Source organism: Amphiprion ocellaris, chromosome 11 (assembly GCF_022539595.1).
Source record: "Amphiprion ocellaris isolate individual 3 ecotype Okinawa chromosome 11, ASM2253959v1, whole genome shotgun sequence".
In the NCBI taxonomy this organism is placed as follows: Eukaryota; Metazoa; Chordata; class Actinopteri; family Pomacentridae; genus Amphiprion; species Amphiprion ocellaris.
The window spans coordinates 35,039,429-35,061,702 of record NC_072776.1 but is presented as its reverse complement, the minus strand read 5'-3'; the positions used below and the strand labels follow the sequence as shown (position 1 = coordinate 35,061,702).

At 39.1% G+C, this 22,274-nt stretch overlaps 1 protein-coding gene across 1 annotated transcript in view; it reads right to left on the bottom strand.

Moving 5' to 3' along the window:
- Window positions 1-22,274, bottom strand: part of LOC111584947 (ras-associated and pleckstrin homology domains-containing protein 1-like) — a 194,798-nt gene that overhangs the window by 159,090 nt on the left and 13,434 nt on the right. Inside the window, exon 2 of the mRNA XM_055015544.1 lies at window positions 1,264-1,308. The gene's annotated coding sequence lies outside the window, so the exon portion shown is untranslated. The remainder of the gene's footprint in view (window positions 1-1,263; window positions 1,309-22,274) is intronic.

Below are 22,274 nucleotides of genomic sequence, written 5' to 3'. Positions count from 1 at the left end.
TTAGCACCAGCTACCTGGCACCCAGCAGGTTCTAATATTTAATACTAACATGTAGAAACGTTCCTCCTGTAAAAAAACTCACAGATTCCATCCAGTGTGTTTATTCTAAACCATGTAGCCTGTTGTGTAAAATGATCCTACTTCTGGATCAAGTATCCAGGAATTAGTCCGCACCAACCACAGATTTAAAACACTGAACCGGCTGTGGCTAAATGCTGGAGAGACATTTGGTTTTCCATGAAACTCAAGAAGAACACAAAACGGCTGCTAATGATTAATAGTGAGAGATATCTGATGAATGTGGGACGACCAGAAAGTCTGTACGAGAACATTTATTTTGGAAACCACAACTTAACTTTCCAACCATCTGCTGGGTTCCTGCCGGGTTTTTTTTTCTTTTACAACCGGTTTGATATTTACGTTGTGAAGCTGAATACGTGACGTTGAGGACGGTAATAGAAAAACACTGCGGCTTGGCCTCAGCTATGAACACGGTGGGATAATAACAAGTGTCCAGATACCAGAGAGCAGATGAAAATAACATTAGAGAGGAGAGGAATGTTCAAGACGTGGTCCGTCAGTACAAGAAGTACAAACAGCAGCAGATGGTTGGAGCTGGAGTATCACAGTAAAACCTGATGGAAGCAGTTCTAAGAGCAGACCTACCGACAACTGCAGAGACCAGAAGTATGTGCAGAACAGAGATGTGTGACGATTAGCCATAAGAACATCAGACAACCCAACTGACGCTAATGTTAGGAAGCAAAACATGGTTCACAATCAAGATCCCGGTTTACTCCACCAAGGAACATGGTGGAGTAATGTGACAATCGGCGTTGGTTTGTCCGTCCGTTTGCAACATCACTCAAAAACAGACCAACGGATTTGGATGAAATTTTCAGGGAAGGTCAGAAATGACACAAGGACCACAAGAGCGTCATAAAGAACCTACAAAAGAAGCCCACTGGACTTCTCTGAACGAGAACCTACAAGAGGAGTCCAGAGAAGTACACTGGACTTCTCTTGAAGGTTCTTGAAGACTTCAAGAAATGTTCCTCAAACATTTTTTGTGAATTAAATGTTAATAAAGATTTCTGTTAAATAAGTTAACAGCCTTACTGTTTTTACTTTACATAGATTTTACTGTTTCTCCCCAAAGTCTGAGCAGAGGAACCCTGGAAACATTGCATGTATTTCTGACCACATAGTGAGTAAAACAGAGAAAGAGTCTCAGGTATCAGCGGAGCTATAAATGATGTTTACCTTTGGTCTGCTCAGTCCAACAGCTCGCTGGAAGATTCGATCTCCCTGCAGACAGACAGACAGAACAGGAATTAGATCACATTTCCTCTGAAACACAAACAGACGACCATCCTGATCACTGGAACTTAATGTCTGGAATCAGTCTCCACACTCTTTATAGTCAGCAAATTATCCCACAATGCACCAGGAAACATGGAGTTCAGCTGATGGTCACTAATCAACAACATGTCCCATCATGCATTGTGTTGGCATTTTGACTGATTTCTGATGCTGTCATTGTGTATATACATATCTTTATAGTGTTTGTATGGATTTTATAGAGTTAAGATGTATTTTTATAGTGTTATACTTATATTTATAGTGTTTATATGTATTTCTATAGTGTTTCAACATTTTTTCATTGTGTTTATACATATTTTTATAGTTTTTATACATATTTTTTGTAGTGTTTGTATGTATTTTACAGTGGTTGTGTATTTTTATAGTGCTTGTGTGTATTTTATAGTTAAAATTTTTTATAGTGTTTCTATGTATCTTTATAGTGTTTATACGTCTTTCGTTGTGTTTCTATGTATTTTATAGTGTTTGTATGTATCTTTGTAGTGTTTATATGTATCTTATAGTGCTTATATGTAAATTTATAGTTTTTATACATATTTTCTAAAAGAACACTCCATCAGTTCTGGTAATGATGATCAGAATGACCTCCATCTTTGTAGTCCTATAGATCAGATGTGATAAAACGCCACTTTGGACAGCAACACACACCTGGCAGCTGTCTACAACCTGACCTGAGATCAGCAGGTGGCAGTGGTGTGTGTTGGCTTCCTGCTGAGCTGCTGGACCTAAAAATAACCAACAACATTCAGGATCCCTGCTGTAGTTTCTCCGCTGCTTCAGTGACCCACTGATCTCATTTAAAGCTGCTTGTTTCTGAGTTTTTATCCCTGAAATCTGTCGTTCTGGTCTCACTGAGAGGAACCTTCAGTTTGAATCATGCTGGAATCACTTTAGAAAGAATTCATACTCGATGTGTGAATTCTGTCACATGGAGAAGTGTGAGTCCATAAACTCACCATAAAACAGAAAAACACCAACACTTCCTGAGCTCAGCTAAAGGCTGCAGAGCAAAAAACACACAAACCGACTAACATAAGATCATTAGCAGCTCTCATGTGATCAGTAGCTGGAGGCTGAAACAACAAGAAGGCTGTTGTTGGGACAAACACTCACTCAGTTATCGGCTCTCAGACAGTTTACTGCAGAATAAACTCAAACAGGGATTCAAACCAGCAACCGTCCGACCACAAGAAGAAGAAGGAATGGAACTCCAACAAGAGTCGAGGACTTCCTGTATCAGTTATTGTTTACTCAATTAATAATAATTGGTAATAGTCTTCTATAAAAAGACAAAACATATTGGTCAACCAAACAGATTTCCAAAATTGATGCATTCACTTTATTTCACAGAAAAAAAATGAGCACCAGAGTATAATTCATTCAGATTTACTGTCGTGGAAAACAAAAGAAACCCAACAATGTCGACTCCAAACCCCAGAAACAGTCAGAAAGTCAAATTATGTGTTGGTTAGTTAAATGTTTTTGTATTTATTGTTATAGAAACAGATAAAAATTGAAAAATCTGGTTGTGTTTTAGCCTCTTGCTAACAAACATTCATTTAGAAACTATAACATGCTACCTTTCAAATTAAGTGTCAAATAAACAGCTTTTGTTTGAAGCTTTTCCATTTGTGCGCCAACAGGTGAAAATTCAATAAAAAGCAGCAGACATACAGAGTTGATATTCTTGCATAGCTACTACACTCATTATTTTGATCTCAGTGGAGAAAAAAATCACAGTTCTCTCTGGTAGCTCTAAGCCTGGGATGCAGTGCTGGTGTCCTTGAAAAAAGTCGGATTACACGGTCCAAACGTTGGCTAAACGTTTTCAGTGCCTTAGGCTGCCGTTTCCTGTAGTTGAGGTGATTTAAAAGCAGCAACAGAGACAGAAAAAGGGAAGGGGAAAGTTGTGTGAAATGTGCGGCAGAAGTAAGTCGACAAATTGATCTGAGAACTGTCATGAAGTCGCTGGAAGTATCTGAAGACAACGGCTCAACACGAGTATTTAGAGGAATCTGACAATAATAGTTTCAAAATTGGAGACAGAAACAAGTGAGTTATAGAAATGTCAGAAATTTTGTTATCTGTAAAATGCAGAGCGTCGCAATGTGAGATTGTTAGCAGTAGCAGTGTTCACTAGTGGCTCTATAGTGAAAAAAATCAACACGCTCCACATAAAAGAAGGATAAAACCATCGCCTTTTAACTTTAGCTGTCAGTTTGCGTTTGGTTAATGTTAGTCAGCTGTTTAAGTGACTAAACGTTGGCTGAAAGTAGCTTTAACTGTAAAAATTTATTCAGTGTGTGGATTACTGTTTGTGAAGTTTGAAAATTGGCTCTATTTTCTGGATTTTCTTGATGCTGACCACTATAAATTCAGCCAATCACAAAGTAGCCCCGCCCTAAAACAAACCTTCTGTTTTCCACTAAATGGGACCATAATTCATTAGATCAACACCATGCTGTATTGAAGGAGACTTAAAACTAGTGACTGAGACCATAAAGTCTGTAGGAAAACGTTCACTGAGATAATAAATCAACTAAGAAGTCGGCTCATGTTCTAATAGACTTCTATATAATCTGAGTTCCGTTAGCAACCAGAGGAGTCGCCCCCTGCTGGCTGTTGGACAGAATGCAGGTTTATAGTCTTTTCAGGCCTGGAGGCTACTTAAATCTTTAATAGAGTTGAGTATTTTGCAGTTTTTTAGACACTCCAAGCAGCAGACTTTAAATGTAGTGAACTATCTAGTCAGAAGGAAGTCGTGAAAAAGTTGCTATGGCGACTAAAAGCCAAACAGAGGCCAAACGGATGGCAGCATCAGAACACTGTGTTATTAATGTGGTCGACCTCAGCTGGACTGATGTTTGTTCACTTCCATCTCCTTTCAGGAATTAAAAACTGATGTGTCGTGTAAAATAGTTCCCGTCCGTCAGTGTTGCAATCGATTACTCCACAGGAAAGTGTAAGCAGGACTCAGCTAATAACGTTCTTTCATAACCAGCTGTGGTCGACCATCTGTGAAGACCTCGGAGGCTCTGACCAGCTCTGACTGGGCTTTAATAACGACTTCTTACCACTATAAATATCTCTCTGTTGTGGTGCTTTCTCATTATGAAAATCACTCAGTTAGAGTTTCCAAATGTCACTGAGGAGGACTGTTTGTTTGGGTCTTTGTTGACTGTTGTCCAGGATTTAGTGTTTAAAGTTGGATAAAACGACCACTTTGTTCTTCTTTAAATCCTCAAACAGATGAAAAACGACTGGACTTTGGCAGACGTGGCCAAACCAAATGTTTTTTAGGCCTACAACTAGTGATTATTTTTATTATTTACTATCCTTAGTCAATCAGAAAGTTGTTCTAAGAGTCAGAAACTAGTGAAAAATAGTCCTAATAGTTCTAAATACAAATATTTAACAGATAAAATAAAACAGGAAAAAAAAAAGATTATCATGTTGAACCAGAGATTTTTCTGCCATTTTTCATTTAAAAAAAAATCACATAAATTAGCCATACTGAAAGTGTAACAGACTAGTCGTTGCAGCTTTAAACTCTTTATTTCTGACAGCAAACTTTTATAAACCCATCTGAGTTTCCTTATTGTGTTCAGTCATATTTTTGCTGATATCCTCTCTAGGTTACCGTTGACTAATTTAATTTGGTGAATATGTTTTTATCGTTAAACTCTTGAGTTTATTGAGGAATGTGAAGCTGAGCTGCTGTTTCAGATTGATAACTCCTGCGTTGCCAAACAGCCACATTAAGCAGCATTATGAAACTCCAGGCGCTGCCAAAACAGAGGCTTTAAATCCTCCACTGAAACTACGGCTCTACCTCTTCGTTATTTCGCTCATAATGAGACTTATTTAAGAGGGCTGCGTGGTTTACAGTTTGCATAACGCCATGATTTCAGTTTCCGCAGCAGATGATGAGGATGGCTGGAGAACTTGGAGACGTTTCATTGAAATAATAAAGCTTCATTTTAATGCTCTACTGATGACTCAATGTCCACATCAGCTCCAAGCAGGTCTCCACCCAGAGGATCCAGATATGAAACTTCTTAACGTCTGATAAAAGCAGCAGAACTCCCTTTAATTCAATTCAATTCAATTCAATTCAATTTTATTTATATAGCGCCAATTACAGTCAAATTGTCTCGAGACGCTTTACAGAACCCATATACCTGAACCCCAGAGCAAGCCAAAAGGCAACAGTGGCAGGAAAACACCCTTTTAACAGGGAAAAAAAACCTCGAGCAGAACCCGGCTCTAATGTGGGGGATCCCATCTGCCTGCTGGCCGGGCGGGTTGAGAGGGACAGAAGAGGTAGAGAGGTAGAGATAGAGGGGTAGAGGTAGAGATAGAGGGATACAGATAGAGGGGTAGAGATAGAGAGGTGGGGGGGTGGGACACAAGGACCATAAAACACAGCCACACATCTGAAGCATCCAGCATCCAGCTCTGGGACCAGGGACACTCGGAGAAAGGACACAGAAAGAAACAGAGTGAATGTAATGCAACAATGGTATATATAGTAAATACATAGGTAGTTAGAGAAGGGCTCAGTGCATCCAGAGAGGTTCCCCAGCAGCCTAGGCCTATAGCAGCATAACTAGGAGCAAACTAAAGGGACGTCAAGAGGGGAAGTCAGTTGTACAAATGAAAACACCAGCTCACCCCGTCAGGGTCACCCAGTCAGTCCTAACTATAAGCTTTGTCAAAAATGAAGGTTTTAAGCCTGGTCTTAAAATTAGAGAGGGTGTCCACCTCCAGAACCCAAACTGGGAGCTGGTTCCACAGGAGAGGATCTGATAACTGAAGGCTCTGCCTCCCATTCTACTTTTAGAGCTTCTAGGAACAACAAGTAAGCCTGCAGTCTGAGAGCGAAGAGTTCAGCTAGGATAATATGGTACTATCAGGTCTTTAAGATATGATGGAGATTGGTTGTTAAGAGCTTTATATGTCAGAAGAAGGACTTTGAATTCTATTCTAGATTTAACAGGGAGCCAATGAAGAGAAACCAATATAGGAGAAATATGATCTCTCTTGCTAACTCCCTTTACACCAGCATGAACCAGGAACTAGCTCTGGAGTTGGTTCTACTTGTTAACTGGTTGTTTTTCCTCATTATTCCATCTTTGTAGACATTTGGTCAAACATCAGTTTCATTACTGAGTTTATTCTGAACTTCTGCTGAAGGCTACAGCGCAAAGATTAATTTTTCTCTGCAGTCTAAAGTCCTGAAACAGAAAGAAGGAGACAACTCAGAGAAGTCGCATATCAGTAGGACTCAGTTTAAATGATGGTTAAAAAAAGACAAAAGTAGAATTTCTTTGATTACTTATTTTCCAAAAACTTAGAAACACGGAACCAGCATGTTCTCAAGATAGAGTCTTCACATAGGATCAGTATTTAACTATTTACAGCTTCTACAAACTCAGTTTTGTTGTCTTTCTGTTGTTTCCTGTCTCATTTTGAATCAAATATTACTAGTTTTGTGTCCAACTTGTGTTGTCTTGTGAGTCTTTGTGGTTGTTTTGATTCGTCTTTGTCATATTTGTCTCCTTCCTGTTATTCTGTTATATTTTTCCTGTTTTGTGTCTCATTTATGTTGTTTTTTTGTGTCTTTGTGACAGTTTTGTCTCTTGTTCTCCTCCGACTGTAGATGTTTTTCTATCTTCATGTTTCCTCTCTGGACTTTTTCTCTCTACTCTGCTCATCATCAGTAGAAAGATGTTTCACCATGCTGAATGGATCTCCAACTACTAGATGTTTCTCCATGCTGAATGGACCTCCAACTACTAGAAGATGTTTCTCCATGCTGAATGGACCTCCAACTACTAGAAGATGTTTCTCCATGTTGAATGGACCTCCAACTACTAGAAGATGTTTCTCCATGCTGAATGGATCTCCAACTACTAGAAGATGTTTCTCCATGCTGAATGGATCTCTAACTACTAGAAGATGTTTCACCATGCTGAATGGATCTCCAACTACTAGAAGATGTTTCTCCATGCTGAATGGATCTCCAACTACTAGAAGATGTTTCTCCATGCTGAATGGATCTCCAACTACTAGAAGATGTTTCTCCATGCTGAATGGATCTCTAACTACTAGAAGATGTTTCACCATGCTGAATGGATCTCCAACTACTAGAAGATGTTTCTCCATGCTGAATGGATCTCCAACTACTAGAAGATGTTTCTCCATGCTGAATGGATCTCTAACTACTAGAAGATGTTTCACCATGCTGAATGGATCTCCAACTACTAGAAGATGTTTCTCCATGCTGAATGGATCTCCAACTACTAGAAGATGTTTCTCCATGCTGAATGGATCTCCAACTACTAGAAGATGTTTCTCCATGCTGAATGGATCTCCAACTACTAGAAGATGTTTCACCATGCTGAATGGATCTCCAACTACTAGAAGATGTTTCACCATGCTGAATGGATCTCCAACTACTAGCTCCTCTGTTCACTGTTTCTGAGCCATGCTGCATTTATTTGATTGACATTTTTATCATTTTGGACATTGAGTAAATAATTTTGAACAAAGTTTTAGCCATTTTGGACAATTTTACAATATTTTTGGACAATTTCTGAACCATTCTATGTAAGTTTTGAGTCAACTAGGACAGGTTTCATGTACTTTATCGTCTCATTTCTCTTATTTTTTTTTGTCGTTTCTCATTTTGTGTCGCATTTTGCTAATTTTTTGTCTTGTTTTGTTGTTTCTTGTCTCTTTGTGGTCATTTTGTCTCCTCATCCTGTAGATGTTTTTCTATTTCCATGTCTCCTCAGATGTTTAAACTCTGAACTAATGCCTCCTCAGACTTCTGTGGAGGTTCTCAGTCATCCAGGTCCTGGAGATCGTAGGAGCTCTGAAGTTCCTACGATCTCCTCATCCAGCAGGTGTTTTTCTATCTCCATGTTTCCTCTCCAGACTTTTCCTCTCTTCTGTCGTTTTGTGTCTTGCTTTTGTTGCTTTGACTCATCTTTTTGCGATTTTGTGCCATTTTTTGGTCTCGTTTTTGTAATTTTGTTTCTCATTTAGGGCGTTTTGTGCCTGTTTTTGTTATTTTTTGTCTCGTTTGTCGGTTTTTATGCCATGTTGTCGTGTTTTTTGTCATTCTGTGTCTCTTTGTGGTCATTCTGTCTCCACATACTGTTGATATTTAACTATTTCCACGTTTCCAGACGCTACAGACTGTAGATCAGCTGCAGGAAGATGTTTTACCCTGCTGGATGTTCCTGAGTCATGTAGTATTTATTTACAGCTCCGTCAGTCGTGACTTTTGCACAGAGAAGTGCAGAATTTTTCAGTTTCCTGGTGCAAATGGTTGGTTTTTGGCAAATTGAGACATGCAGAATAAATTGACGTTGTTGAAGTACCACGATGTGAGGTTAGAATTTGGGATTTTTTTAAAAGTAAACATGCCACCAGTGGGTTTAGTGGTTGAGACATTTAATATCGCTAGTTGGTTGTTAGTTAGTGGTGCTCTATGAACAACAAACAGCAAAGCCACTGAGACAAAAACACCATCGGCTTTAACGCCCAAACCAGAGCTCTGGTTTCTCTACTTTGGATCAGGCAGACTGGATCTGGCTTTCAGAACACGGCGGTTGCTAAGTTTTATTTGGTTCCAATAATCCTGCTCTAGCTCCTGATGTTAGCGGTTGCTGGTTGTAAAGAGTCGGTGCTGCAGAAAGCTGCTTGATTTGTTTGAGATCATCCACCGGCCATGAAACAGAACAACCACGTTAGAAAAGAGAGTAAAAGCAAGTCTAAAGAGGTTCTAAGTGACGTCCGAGTGAAGAGTCGTAGTTGCAGGTGAAGTCGACACAAGTTAGGAAATGAAAAACAGTCAAAGTTCAGCAGGAAAAAGAAGAAGAGACTTCAAAGGCCGACATCACGAGGACCAGAACCACGTCTGCCCTTTTTAAAATTCCTGCAGCACTGTGAGAAACTGCCAGCGACTCCACAGAAATCTCTTCATTTAATGCTCTCCCAACTCTAAAATTACCCACAACAACAACAAAGTAAACAAAATGAGACCCAGACTAATGTTCAGCAGACCCACAGTCCAGTTACACAACGATAACACACTTAAAGCCACGACTGCACAGAAAACAAACTCTGGAAGTGTTCAATGAGCATAAAATCACACTATTGGACTAAAACGTGTAGTTAAATGTTAAAAGTCAGGCTGTGACATTCTGGTGTTAAACATGAGACCGTTCAGGCTGCTGTCTGCAACTAATAACCGATTAATCATCATTACTACATTAATACATTAGTCATTTTATATGTGAAACTGTCTGAATTCTCTGACTGCAGCTTCTAAAATGTGAATATTTTCAAATTTTCTTTCCTCTATGACAGAAAACTGAAGGTCTTTGGACTAAACAGAACATTTGAGGAAACTGATCCGCATTTTTCTCTATTTTCTGACATTTTAGAGACCAAACAATAAATTCTGTGCAATAACATAGTGTTTAATCCATAGAAATGTGCAGTATTGTCATTTTCCACATCCTGAGGAATCTGTGCAATATCTGAACTTCCTCATATGGAAGAATCAGGAAATTCTTTGATTATGTTTTTAATGCTGCTGTAACACTGCAAACTTCCACTGTGGGATCAAAAAAGTTCATCTCCTCTTATCAAAAGTTCATAAATAATAAATGCAGCTATTATTTCTATGAAACCTTCTAACGCAGACTCATGTCTTTACTGTCTGCAGCCGATCCCAGTTAGTGTCATACGGCCTGTTCTCAGCAGGAAAATCCCAGAGTTTATTTTGGGATTAGTTGAAGGGCGGAGGGTGAGGCATTTAGCTGTGACGATTAAAGGCTGAGGGAATGTACAGCTACAGAAATCAATGTGTTCTATCTGTTACCCAGACGCTGCAGCAGATTCCCCCCAACACACCTATTTAGAGCCGCCCCACTCTGTCAGCACACAGTTTAGTCTGCAGCAGCTGAAGGCCACAGACGCTGCTTTAAAGCTGCTACCAGAGACTCCACACAGACTGGAAACCAGTCAGTTCACTGGTGCAGCAGGAATCAGACCTCAGCAAGGTCACAAAACAACCAGATATGAACCAGAGACACGTTTAACCAGCAGCAATAAGACAAGAATGCTGGAGAGTTTCATTCAAATGCATCACATGTTTACATTTGCAGTTTTCATTGTGTTTTAAAATGTTTTGTGACAGGAATGCTGCTTCATTCAGTTGTTCTCTGAGCAATGATAATAAAACCATTTATTCTATTCTATCTGTTGATTATGGACAACCTTCCCCCTAAATCTCTCTCTGTGGTCCTTTAAATATTATTCTTATTATTATTACTTTTATTCTGTATGTAGACTTTTTAATTGCACCATTTGTTTTCCTTGGTGTTCTATCAGAATTTATTGATCCCTGCTCCGATTCAAAGTCTGAGTAATTTGAGCAGCAGAAAAAAAAAAGATAATGTCCTAAAATATAAATATAAGTAGAAAAATATGAGCATTAAATGTGAAAATGCATATTGTACTATCATAGAGAATATTGGATCAACAGCATTAATTTCACTTTGATTTGGTCTAAAACTAAACTTCTTTCCACATCTCCTTCATTATAAAACAGTGGTGATGTTGAAATGAATAAAGCTGAACGTTTCAGAGCTCTAATGTGCAGCTCAGTCAGAAATTAGACTGAAGAGTCACTGTTAGTGTTGAACACATTAACCTACAGCATTAATATCATCTCTCTCATCCTCTAGTTAGAATACATTTTTATATTCTTCACAGCTCTCCATTATGAGCTGGTTGACTAAAGCAGGCGGCGCCCCATTGGTACATTTTGTGGAGAAAAAGAGTCACATGACGTGTTAAATCCCTTTTATAGAGTCTGATGAAGAAAGTTGATGAAAACCGTTGATATATCCGGCACCTCTGTCAGGAGTTTAGGTTTTGTTCAACCACAAGGAAAGTCTGGATTAGTTAAACTAGCTTCATGTTGGGGGTCCAAACCAGCCACTAGAACCAGAACCCTGGTGCAGTTTTAGCAAATATGTATTCTTTATTACCTGTGTCATTGAAAAAGAAGCTAAAATGGTTAAATTCATTCTTTTCTGCTGGCCTTTGTTAAACATGATCCATATTTAATGGAACATTTTATGGTGTTTAATGTTTTAGCTGTATCCCTGGTCTGCCTAGTAACCGGCTAACACACAAACTGAACCAGCGGAGTCCTGCCCAGACAAGCCGTCAGGTCACATTACCACTTTACCACAGCGCTGAACACACAAACACACCCCGAGGTTACATCTGCAGCCGGCTTTCTATTCTAATGGGCCACAAGCTTCCAGCGCTGCAGGGCACCAAAAGAAAACAGATAAAGAGGAACCAACGCCGAGAGAATTTCAACACGTCAACGCTGGAAATCTGTGTTTTAAAGAATGTAGAAACCAACTGGAATTCTCTGGTAGGTTCTTGAAGATGTTTCACCTCTCATCTTGGACGTGGACTTCTTGTAGGGTCTTGGAGATGCTCCAAGAACCTCCAAGATCTCCAAGAACCTACCAGAGAAGTCCAGTTGGTTTCTACTGAAGCTCCTATGATCACCACGGCCATTTGAAAATGTAACTTAGACAAGAAGCGAATGAAAAATGAGGCAAATGACAGTTTCAGTTTCACCTGCTGAGTGAAAAACATCAACTTTTCAGTATTTGGCAGATCTCGCTGCTGACACACCAAAGATCTGTGAATTCTTTCCTCATTTAGTGTCACAGTCAATGTAAAAAATCCACCAAAATGCTCACATTTCAGATCGTCAACTAAACATCTTTGGGTTTTGGACTGTTGGTCGGACAATTAAAGCAACATGAGAAACGTCGTGGACTCTTTCTGAAGCTCAGTGAGTTAAAATGCTGTGAAGCTGCAGCTGGAGCTCAGAGGGTTAAATAGAAGTAATCATCAGCACAGTTAGTGTCCGAGTCTTTCCAGCTCAGTCGCGTTGAGCTGCTCTCCTGCTGACAGGAAGGAGCCACAGTTAAACGATGAACCTCACAGTGGATGTAAACACTGAGGCTGCAGGTCTGTTTACAGCAGGAGCCCACACAGCTCCTGAAAGCAGCACTGCTGTTGGCTTTCCTGTGATTCACTGCAACATGAGGACACACATGCAGCCTAGTTTAGTGCTGCAGTGAGTCGGTCGCACTGCAGAACTGTCAGGAAGAATCACAGCCCAGTGCAAGGTCAGTGAGCTACTGGGTTAAAGTGCTGCAGGAAGGAGGATCTGATCATGTTATCAGTCCATTAGAGGGTCAGAAAAATCCACCCTGATGGCTTTCAGACTCGCAGAACCAACTAGCATTAAACGTCCTAAAGATCCAAGAAAAGACAACAGTTAATAGAGTACTAATGATTAAAGTCCACCAACATTCAGCATCTAATGCACGTTAACTACGATTAATTAGTTTGAAAATTAAACAATGCAATGATCAAACTGCAAAAGCTGCATAGATCGATCTTATCCAGGGATCTGAGCCAGAGTTTCAACTATTTCCCCTCTGGGATCAATAATCTGATTCTGAAACTGTCTGTCTGTGGTGTTAGAATTCATGTTGTCCTTCTGACACTTTAGTTACTTTAAACTTGTCAGTAATTATTTAAAATCAGTACATTTTTTGAGAGAATTTTGGACAATTTTGGAATCCAATTTTGAGTCAAGGAAGGAAAACAGAGGTTCCACATACTGTAGATACTTAACTTTTCCCATGTTTCCTGTCCAGACTTTTCCTCTCTATTCTGCTCACCATCAGTAGATGTTCCATCATGCTGAATGGATCTCCAACTACTAGAAGATGTTTCTCCATGCTGAATGGATCTCCAACTACTAGACGTTTCTCCACGCTGAATGGATCTCCAACAACTAGATGTTTCTCCATGCTGGATGGATCTCCAACTAGAAGATGTTTCTCCATGCTGGATGGATCTCCAACAACTAGATGTTTCTCCAAGCTGGGTGGATCTCCAACAACCTGCTCCTCTGTTCACTGTTTCTGAGCCATGCTGCTTTATTTATTCATCCAGTAGATTAGAGTTTCCTCTCAGTCTCTCTGTGGAAACACTGCCTGCAGTTCAACCTGAAAATGTTCTTGAATTTTTGTCACATTGTTGTTGGTCACGATTGTGGCTTCTCACTTGCGTTGAAGAGCTTACAAGTTTTATTTTTTTCTAAAATCTATGTAGTGCCAACAGTTTGTTTTTAAGTGAGACAATGAATGAATGAATGATCACATTTTTCATCTGAGATTTGCACATTTTTCCTGACATGATTCACTCCGATCACTGGAAATCTAACATTTTTCTTCTGTTTTTACAGTTCCTAGCTCTCACAAACAATGTCATTTTATCATTTTTTAAAAAACCAAAGCTGTCTGTCACACCAGCTGCTGTTTTGAGGTTCAGAGGTTTAATCTTGTTATTGTGAAATACTCAGTATAATGTCATGGTCATAATATTATTATGTAGATCATGTTTTTTCTGAGCCAGGCCACACGTTGTTTCAGACACACTGCAGACACTAAACACTCCCACAACCTAAAAAAAACCTTCAACATGCCACTTTTAGCTCCTATTCCATGACAGCGGTTAGAGACTAGAGTTTTCCTTTTGCACATGGTGACACCCGAATTAAACGTGGGATAAAACTTTCCACTTCACTCTGTCCTCGGCTGAAATCATTCCTGCCAGAAACAACATCCACAGGAGGAAGCGATGACAACCTCCAACACGTGAGAGAGACGGAAAAGAAGAAAACAGTCAGATTCATGATTATTAAACCAAACAGAGCAGACCTCTGCTAATAGAGGAGCGTCATATTTTACTGCCCTGCTCAGACACATTCACTCTGCTGTAGAAATGACACACTTCTAGAGTCACAGCGCTGCTGGATAATAACAGAGCAGAGTCTGAACACCTGAGTGTGACTCAACCAAACACCTCGAGTCCAGGTGTGACAGGTAGAGCTGTCCTCAGGCCCAGCTTCCCCTCATCAGCCTCCGACACTCCGACACCATCCGTCTGGGGCCTAATTCAATCAAACATGAAGCCTGTTCTGGCAGGAATGTGGATTTATCTAATACCTGCACCACAGTGAACACATTCCTGACCAGAGCTCTTAATACGCCTGATGATAAACAGAATGTGGAAATGTCACAACACGCCTGACCAGAGATCACAGCAAATTACTTTAAGATCTGAAGTTCCAGGATCTGGAATTGACACGGACACGTGAGACAAAGAGATGAAGTCATAATTAAGATGTTAACACACTGATCAGTATCACAGCTCTGAGGATATAATCATCTCTCATCTGGTGAAGCTCCACAGATTTACGTCATAAAGGATTAACAATACCTGCTTTGGATGGACAGGCATCACATATATTTGAATCAATATTAAAATCACGATTAGTTATCAAGGTATTTGATTTTAGGGGCAAAACATGTGAATAAACTCAGCGCTGCTTATGCCACCTTTAATTTTGAGACAAAACGCACCATAGTGGATGTACCGACCTACTGGTGAGGATTTCATTCTGTGGCTACACGGTAAAATTGCATTAAATAAAAATGATATGTTGTGTTGTGATGTATGCACCTAAGGTTTGAAGGTTTTCAGTAAAAATAACTAGGAAATAGTTTAGGAGTTGACAACTGTTGAATGAAGCGTTACAGCTCTAATTAGCACAAACATTTAGCCTCTGAACAGAGGATAATCTGAGCTGTGATCACTGCTGCTGTACGGTTCCTCAGAGGAATAAATCCAGTTTAAATGAGGCTCCTGCCTGCTTCCACATTTCTGAGTTTCTGCCCACATCTGATTTCCTTTAATGATTCAAAGACGTCTGCTGTTGTTCTCATTTCTTGGTCGTAAACACAATCTGAGAAACTCAGTGGTGTTGGCACCAGATGACCAGCTGCAAACACGAGCCACGAAAACACTAGAGGAGGAATTTAAACAAAAATATATCAGAGGAAAAGCAACACAGCTGCTGCAGCCAAAGCAGAAGATAAAAACTGCTGACTGTGTGAATATTACTGCCTCATCATCATCATCATCGTCTATTAGATCTGACTAGAACTACAGTTGTGTATTCTGTTGAATTAATGAGTAGCAGATGTATCTGTATGTCACGTAAGATAATTTAGTCCAGAAGGTGTTTTTAAACGTGTTCATCTCAATCTGACCCGGTAGGAAGTAGGGATGAAAAATGTACACAATTCACTTAGTCGATTAATGGTTAAGATGGATGAGATACAGTAGATATAGTTTACCTATGCATAGTAAACAGTAGGTCCTCGGTTTACGACGTCCTCAACCTACGGCGTTTCATGGCTACGTCGCCATCTCCCATAAATTCATTAAGAAAGGCCATTTCTTAATTCCAAGTACGCAAGTCCATACTCACGAACTTTGCAAGTACAGACTCATGAGAACGCGAAGTCTTGTTCCATCATTCCGACATACAGCGTTTGCGACGTTAAGACTAATTTTGCACGGGACGTAGTTCCCGAGCAGAGTGGACGAATACATCGCCAAGATTCGTACATTGGTACAACAAATTAGATCAACTGACACTTAAGTGATTATGCTCTGAGGTATACTGACTTGTGTTATATAAAAAATAATAAAAATGAAGCTCTGAATCACATTTAGGTTTAGGTTGACGACGTCCTCAACCTACGCCGTTTCGTGGTTACGTCTCCATCTTCCATAAATTTATGAAGAAAGTCTTGTTCCATCATTCTGACGTGCAGCGTCTGTGGTGTTAAAACAAATTTCAAACGGCAAGCGGAGCGGATGAATACATTGCCATGCGGGGCTAAAAAATGGCTTTGTTAATATTTACCGGTTGTACGCCACATTGGATTGCGCTAATCCTTTCCTTTGTGTTGGTTTTTTGGAAACTTTTTGCCCTTCATTATGGCTCCCAAGCATAAGTCAGACTAAGTGTTTTTCAATTCAATTCAATTTTATTTATATAGTGCCAATTACAGGTCACAGGACAAACTGATGAGTCGAATACCGATCATGCGACATCGTCTGACAGGGAGGGGGAATCCGAATATTCGGATTTCAAAATAAATATTCGGATACCACCGTCACGACTGAATATTTGGATATTCGGGTCCAGCCCTAGTTAGAGTTGGGATTAATCACTGCCATTCCTATTACCTTTGAAAACAAACAGTTAAACCCAAAGTTTCCTCACTAACCCTAAATCCAGCATCACAGCACAGAACTCTGCTCTGAGGTTCAGTATGCATGAGCTAAACCCCCCAGAGAGAGGAGAAATTCTGCTTATTATGCAAGCTGTGCTCTGCTGGGGACATAATATCACACCACCAGCCCTCCACACTTGGCCGGTTTACCACAGAAGAAGAAACATACAGCAAGCTGCTGAATGCAGAATAAATCTGTTTTTTAGCCGAGTTGTGGCCTGACTGCTCTTTGCTCAGACACCTACACAGTGAAGCAGACCAACATTTCCTCATTCATTCTTTCCATCCCCACATTTTTCCAAACCAGTCTGAGGATCTGAACTGGCTGCTCCCCAGTTAAGAGCCCAGCAGACTTATATCCATTACTGTGACTTTTACACAGTAATCATCTCAGCGGGCTGCTGGGCGTCTGAACGGTGACCTCTGGTCCAGCTGCCTGAGAGGCAGCCTTCATCAAACCATCTCAGAGTCGCAGAGACAACAGACAGACAGACAGAAGAGTTTCCACCTCCACCCAGATGGATGTGAAGGTAGCTGTGGTTTGGTCTGGAACTGCTTCACCAAGGGAAGAGCGAATGTAGGAAAACAGTAGCTACTCCAGACCATAATACTAACACTCAGTCTCTGTGTGAGCAATGGAAAACAGACAGGCTTACACTATCAACACACTCACGGAGCCAGCAGACACACACACACACACACACACACACACACACACACACACACACACACACACACACACAGACACACACACGCACACACACACACACACACAGCTTCTTATGTTAACTTCAAACCAAACTGACCAACAAACCCCAAACACACTCTCACTGTGTGTGCGATGTACACACACCACCACACACACACTTTATAGTAACATCACCTCCTTCTAACATCACTCACTTCAGAGCCTGTGTGGCAGAGCTCAGGGTGTAATTAGCTCTTTGCTCTGCTACAACATGAAGCTAACAAGCTAACAAACAGCTAACTTCACTCTGTAATCATGGAATAGTAGTTCATCTGCCTCCAAGTTTGGCTCTACTTTATCTGCCTTTTAACTAAAATGTTAAATGTTAGATAAAACCATAGTTTAGTTCACAACCCAAAGACATTCCATGTACTGTTTAAGGCTTTAGCTGCTCAATGCTGAGGTAATTTACAATGAATTTAATTGTTGTTCACTAAACGATTAATTGTTGCAACTCTCACGATGACAGTTTTCAAAGTAGATACTGACATCAGCTGTTGCATAAAATGCCAGCATGCTATTTTTGGAAACATACACTCCAAAATATTTAAAACAAATCTAAATAGAGCAAAGCTAGCTAGCAAGCTCCACTACTAACATGTCAATAAAGTCAGACAGTTCATTCATGGGAAACATTTATACAATCACCCTGTATAATCTAATCTCAGACAACTATAGAAGGCAAACTAATCAGAGAGATGTCAGCTAAAATGGTAAATGGTCTGTATTTATATAGTGCTTTACTATATCTGAAACGACACCCAAAGTGCTTTACATTATACATCACATTCACCCATTCATTCTCCCCACTGAGCCATGCCACCCCATGATGTTGCTGGAGGAAATCAGTTCAAATAGCTCTGTTAGCTAACTTTCAGGTAGCAGCAAGCTAGTGAGCTCAGTCATCTTTAAATAAAGACACACAGTTTGTCCAAGAGAAGCTCTTCTATCATCAAGTTTATACAAGTTTACATGGAAAGCTAACCGCTAATACACCAATCAACAGCTAACATGCTAGGACAGTCACTAATGGCTTGTCTGTGCTAGTTAACCTGCTAACTTTCAGTTAGCTTCAAGCTAAAGAGCTCAGTCACTAATTTGTTATTAAGGTCAAACAGTTTATTCATGAGAAGTATTTGTACCTTCACCTTCGTCTACAATGCACGTTCTTAAAACTATATACGGCCAGCTAGCTGCTAACATGTTAGCCAACAGCAATTATTCAGCTACAGCGGCTCTCTGGGCTAATTAGCACGCTAACTTTTAGTTATCAGCAAGCTAGTGAGCTGAGCTTTGCTAAAGAGAAGCACATGTATCAACCTGTGCCACTTCTGTCTACAAACCGTGTTTCTACAACTATACATGTCAAGCTAACCGCTAATGCACTAGCCCCAGGGAACAGTTAGTCAGTTACCACAGCTAGATTGTTAGCTTAAACATATATCTATAGTTTATTCACGATAATCCTTTGTACCATCACTCTGGATAATTTCTGCCTAGAAATCATATTTATGCGACTACAGATAAAAAGCTAATTTCTAACATGTTAGGAAACAGGGAACATGCTAATGACAGGTTGTTACAAACTAGTTAGCTTCATCACTTGTCAATAAAGCCGAACAAGAGACATTTGTACCATCATCCACGTAGAATTTCTCTGAACAAACCACATTCATCAAACTATAGATGAAAAGCTAACTGCTATCAGCTAGCCAACATGGACTTTGCCTCTCAAATACAACAGATCATTGAGCTAGTTAGCCTGCTAACTTTCAGTGAGCAGCAACCTAGCGAGTTCAGTCACAAATATATCAACAACCTTCCACAGTTTATTCAAGAGAAGCCTTTAGATCAACTCCTGTATAATTTCTGTCTACAAACATTTTAGCCCATAGGCTAGTAGTTGTCAGTTAGCATGGCCCTCTGGGCTAATTAGTGAGCTCAGTCAAAATAACACAGTTTATACAGGAAACATAGTATTTAAATAATCTAATATATAATTTTCATCTACAAACCAACAAATAGTAAATAAAGTGGTTAGCGCTACATGGTGAATAAAAACAATACTATCCCATAGGTCATAAAAACACATTTTAAAGCTCAAATTTACATTGTTCCCATCTTTAAATCTGTAATTAACCTATATATATATATATATATATATATATATATATACATATATATATATATATATATATATATATATATATATATATATATATATATATATATATATATATATATATATATATATATATGCTAGCATTATTTTAAATAACAAATATCATACACAAGTATATTTGTAACGATTCACAGAATTTGAATATTAACAAATTGTGATTTAGAACGAATATTTTCACATGGAATGGATGTTTGTATCTCAGTTTTTACTATGTTTTGATTTGCCGGTGTCTGTTTCTCGTCATAACCAAATTATTTTGCCTTGTGATGCACTTTTAAGTCTCCCTGAATTTGAATCTTAAGTCAAACATTTGCATGCTTCTTGCTTCAGTCCTCAGCTGAGCTTTGACAGCAGTAAAAACAGTGCCGGCCTCCGTTCAGAACGCCGGTCCTGATTCCCAGCTGCACAGTCGGGCCCAGAACCTCCACGACACCAAAGACAAAACAGGGAAGAGAGCGACTTGGCGAAGAGCGACGTCGTCCACAGCATAAACACGAAAGGGAAAAATAAAATAATAAAAAAAAGAGAAGACGAAATGAGATTAAATTTTCCGAGAGCGAAGCCGAGCAGAAACAGCAGCCAGAGATTCTACATCTGTGTGGAATTAAAGGCCGTCAGAGCTGTTGCTCACAACTCTGTTTGAACTCCAGAGTTTTGTTCGAGCTGCACATGAAGAGAAGCTGCAAAGATCTGAAAAGCTTCCTGTGACAACAAAACAACATTCCTCCCTGCAACATGAAGCATGATGCTGCTAAATTTAGACGCTATAGATCCTCACCACAGGATTATGAAGCCGTCAAATGTATCTGTAATAAATTCATTAGCTCATTTGCATAAGAAGATAAACAACAAGAATTACACTTTATTGTTTAAATTTAAGCCACTAATTAAAGCTGCAACTACTCATTGACTGGTTATAGACTGATAGATGAATCTTCAACTATTATTTGCTGTTATTATACTATTATAATTGATTATATTACCAGGTCAGCAGCTTAAACTCTACAGCAGGGGTGTCCAACATGCGGCCCGTGGGCCAAAAGCGTTCCTCCAGAGGGTCCAATCCGGCCCTCAAAGTGTAAAAATTCCAGAGAAGACATTGACTGCAGATTGTAAATTAGTAAAACTAGAAATTTAAAATAATTTCTAGACCATGACAAGTTGTTTTGATCAGAAAGTAAAATACTAGATTGTTCACTGTTTTTTTGTCATTTTGTATCTCATTTTTGTAATATTTTGTCTGTTTTTGTTGTATTTTGTCTTTTATTGTCAGACTTTAGTTGTTTGTCTCATGTTTTTGTCTTTTTTTCCTTTTTGTCTCGCTCGTGTTTTTTGTCCACTTTTTTGTTTCTTGCTTTTAGCATTTTTTGTCTCATTTGTGTCATTTAAGAATTTTTTTTGTCTCAGTTTTGTTGTTTGTTCATTTTTTTGTCTCTTTGTAACTTTCTGGTCTCTTTTTTGTTTTGTTTCGTGTTGTCTCATTTCTTGTCATTTTTTTCACACTTTTGTCATTTTGTGTCTTATTTTTGTAATATTTTGGGTTTTCTGTTGTTTTTTTCTTTTTTATCTGACTTTTGTTGTTTTGTGTTTCCTTTTTTGTCTTGCTTGTGTTTTTTTTCTTATTTTTGTTTTTGTGTTTTGCTTTATTTATTGTTTTGAGCATCATTTTTGTCATTTTGTGGAGTTTTTTGTCTTGCTTGTGTCGTTTGTCCCTTTTTTTGTAATTTACTAAGATGAGTTTGACACCCCTGGTTTACAAAGTTGTGGAAGCAGAAAGCTGTAAAGGATCAATGCAGTTTCTATCTATTCAGTTGGAATAATTGTTCTCTTGTTGCTGTTTCTTACATGTGAATATTTTCTAGTTTTTGTTCATTTTCTATGACATAAAACTGAACAAGTTTGATGGACAAAAAAATTAATTTGTCATCTTGGACTTTTGGGAAAAAACTGACATTTTTCACTATTTTCTGACGTTTTATAAACCAAACAATTTATTAATTAGTTGAGAAAGCAACTCAGATTTATTAACAATGGAGATTATTGTTAATTTCAGCCTTAGTGTTTATATAAGTGATGGAAATGTGTTAAAGAGAGAAGGGAAAGGCAGTAACTGGATCTGCACCTACATTTAACGGCTTTTATCGGCTTCAACGTTGAACCAGATTTTCTTAAATTTGTATTTGTAGTTTTGTGTTATCTTGTTGACAGACAAATAAACTCTTCTCATCTCAAAACTAATGGATTAATCCAGAAAATAATCAGTTGATGCTGGAAATAATCACTATTTCAAATCAAAACGCACGTTTACTGCAGAAATGTGTCCAGAGCAGATGTTTCTTTGATGAGATGCTCAGGTTTAAATAAAGTTTTACTGCTGATACGTTTTATTTGTTTAATTTAAAAGGGTTCATTCCCAAACTAAATATCTGCCTGGCGGAGAACTTTGCTTTTCTAACCAACCAATGAAACTCTACTCCTAGTTTTCCCAGACTTCCCAGTCCAAACGGCATCCCTGACCTCCGACCCTTCAGGAGTTTCCTGTGAGTCCATCCCAGTCAGATTCAGAGAAAATAAACCTAAAAACTCTCTGATGAAGACACCATGAGGCCGTTCCACCGTTTAGTTTAGACAGAAGTTAAAGTCAGACGGAGGAAACCAGAGTTCTGTTACCTCATCTGGATAC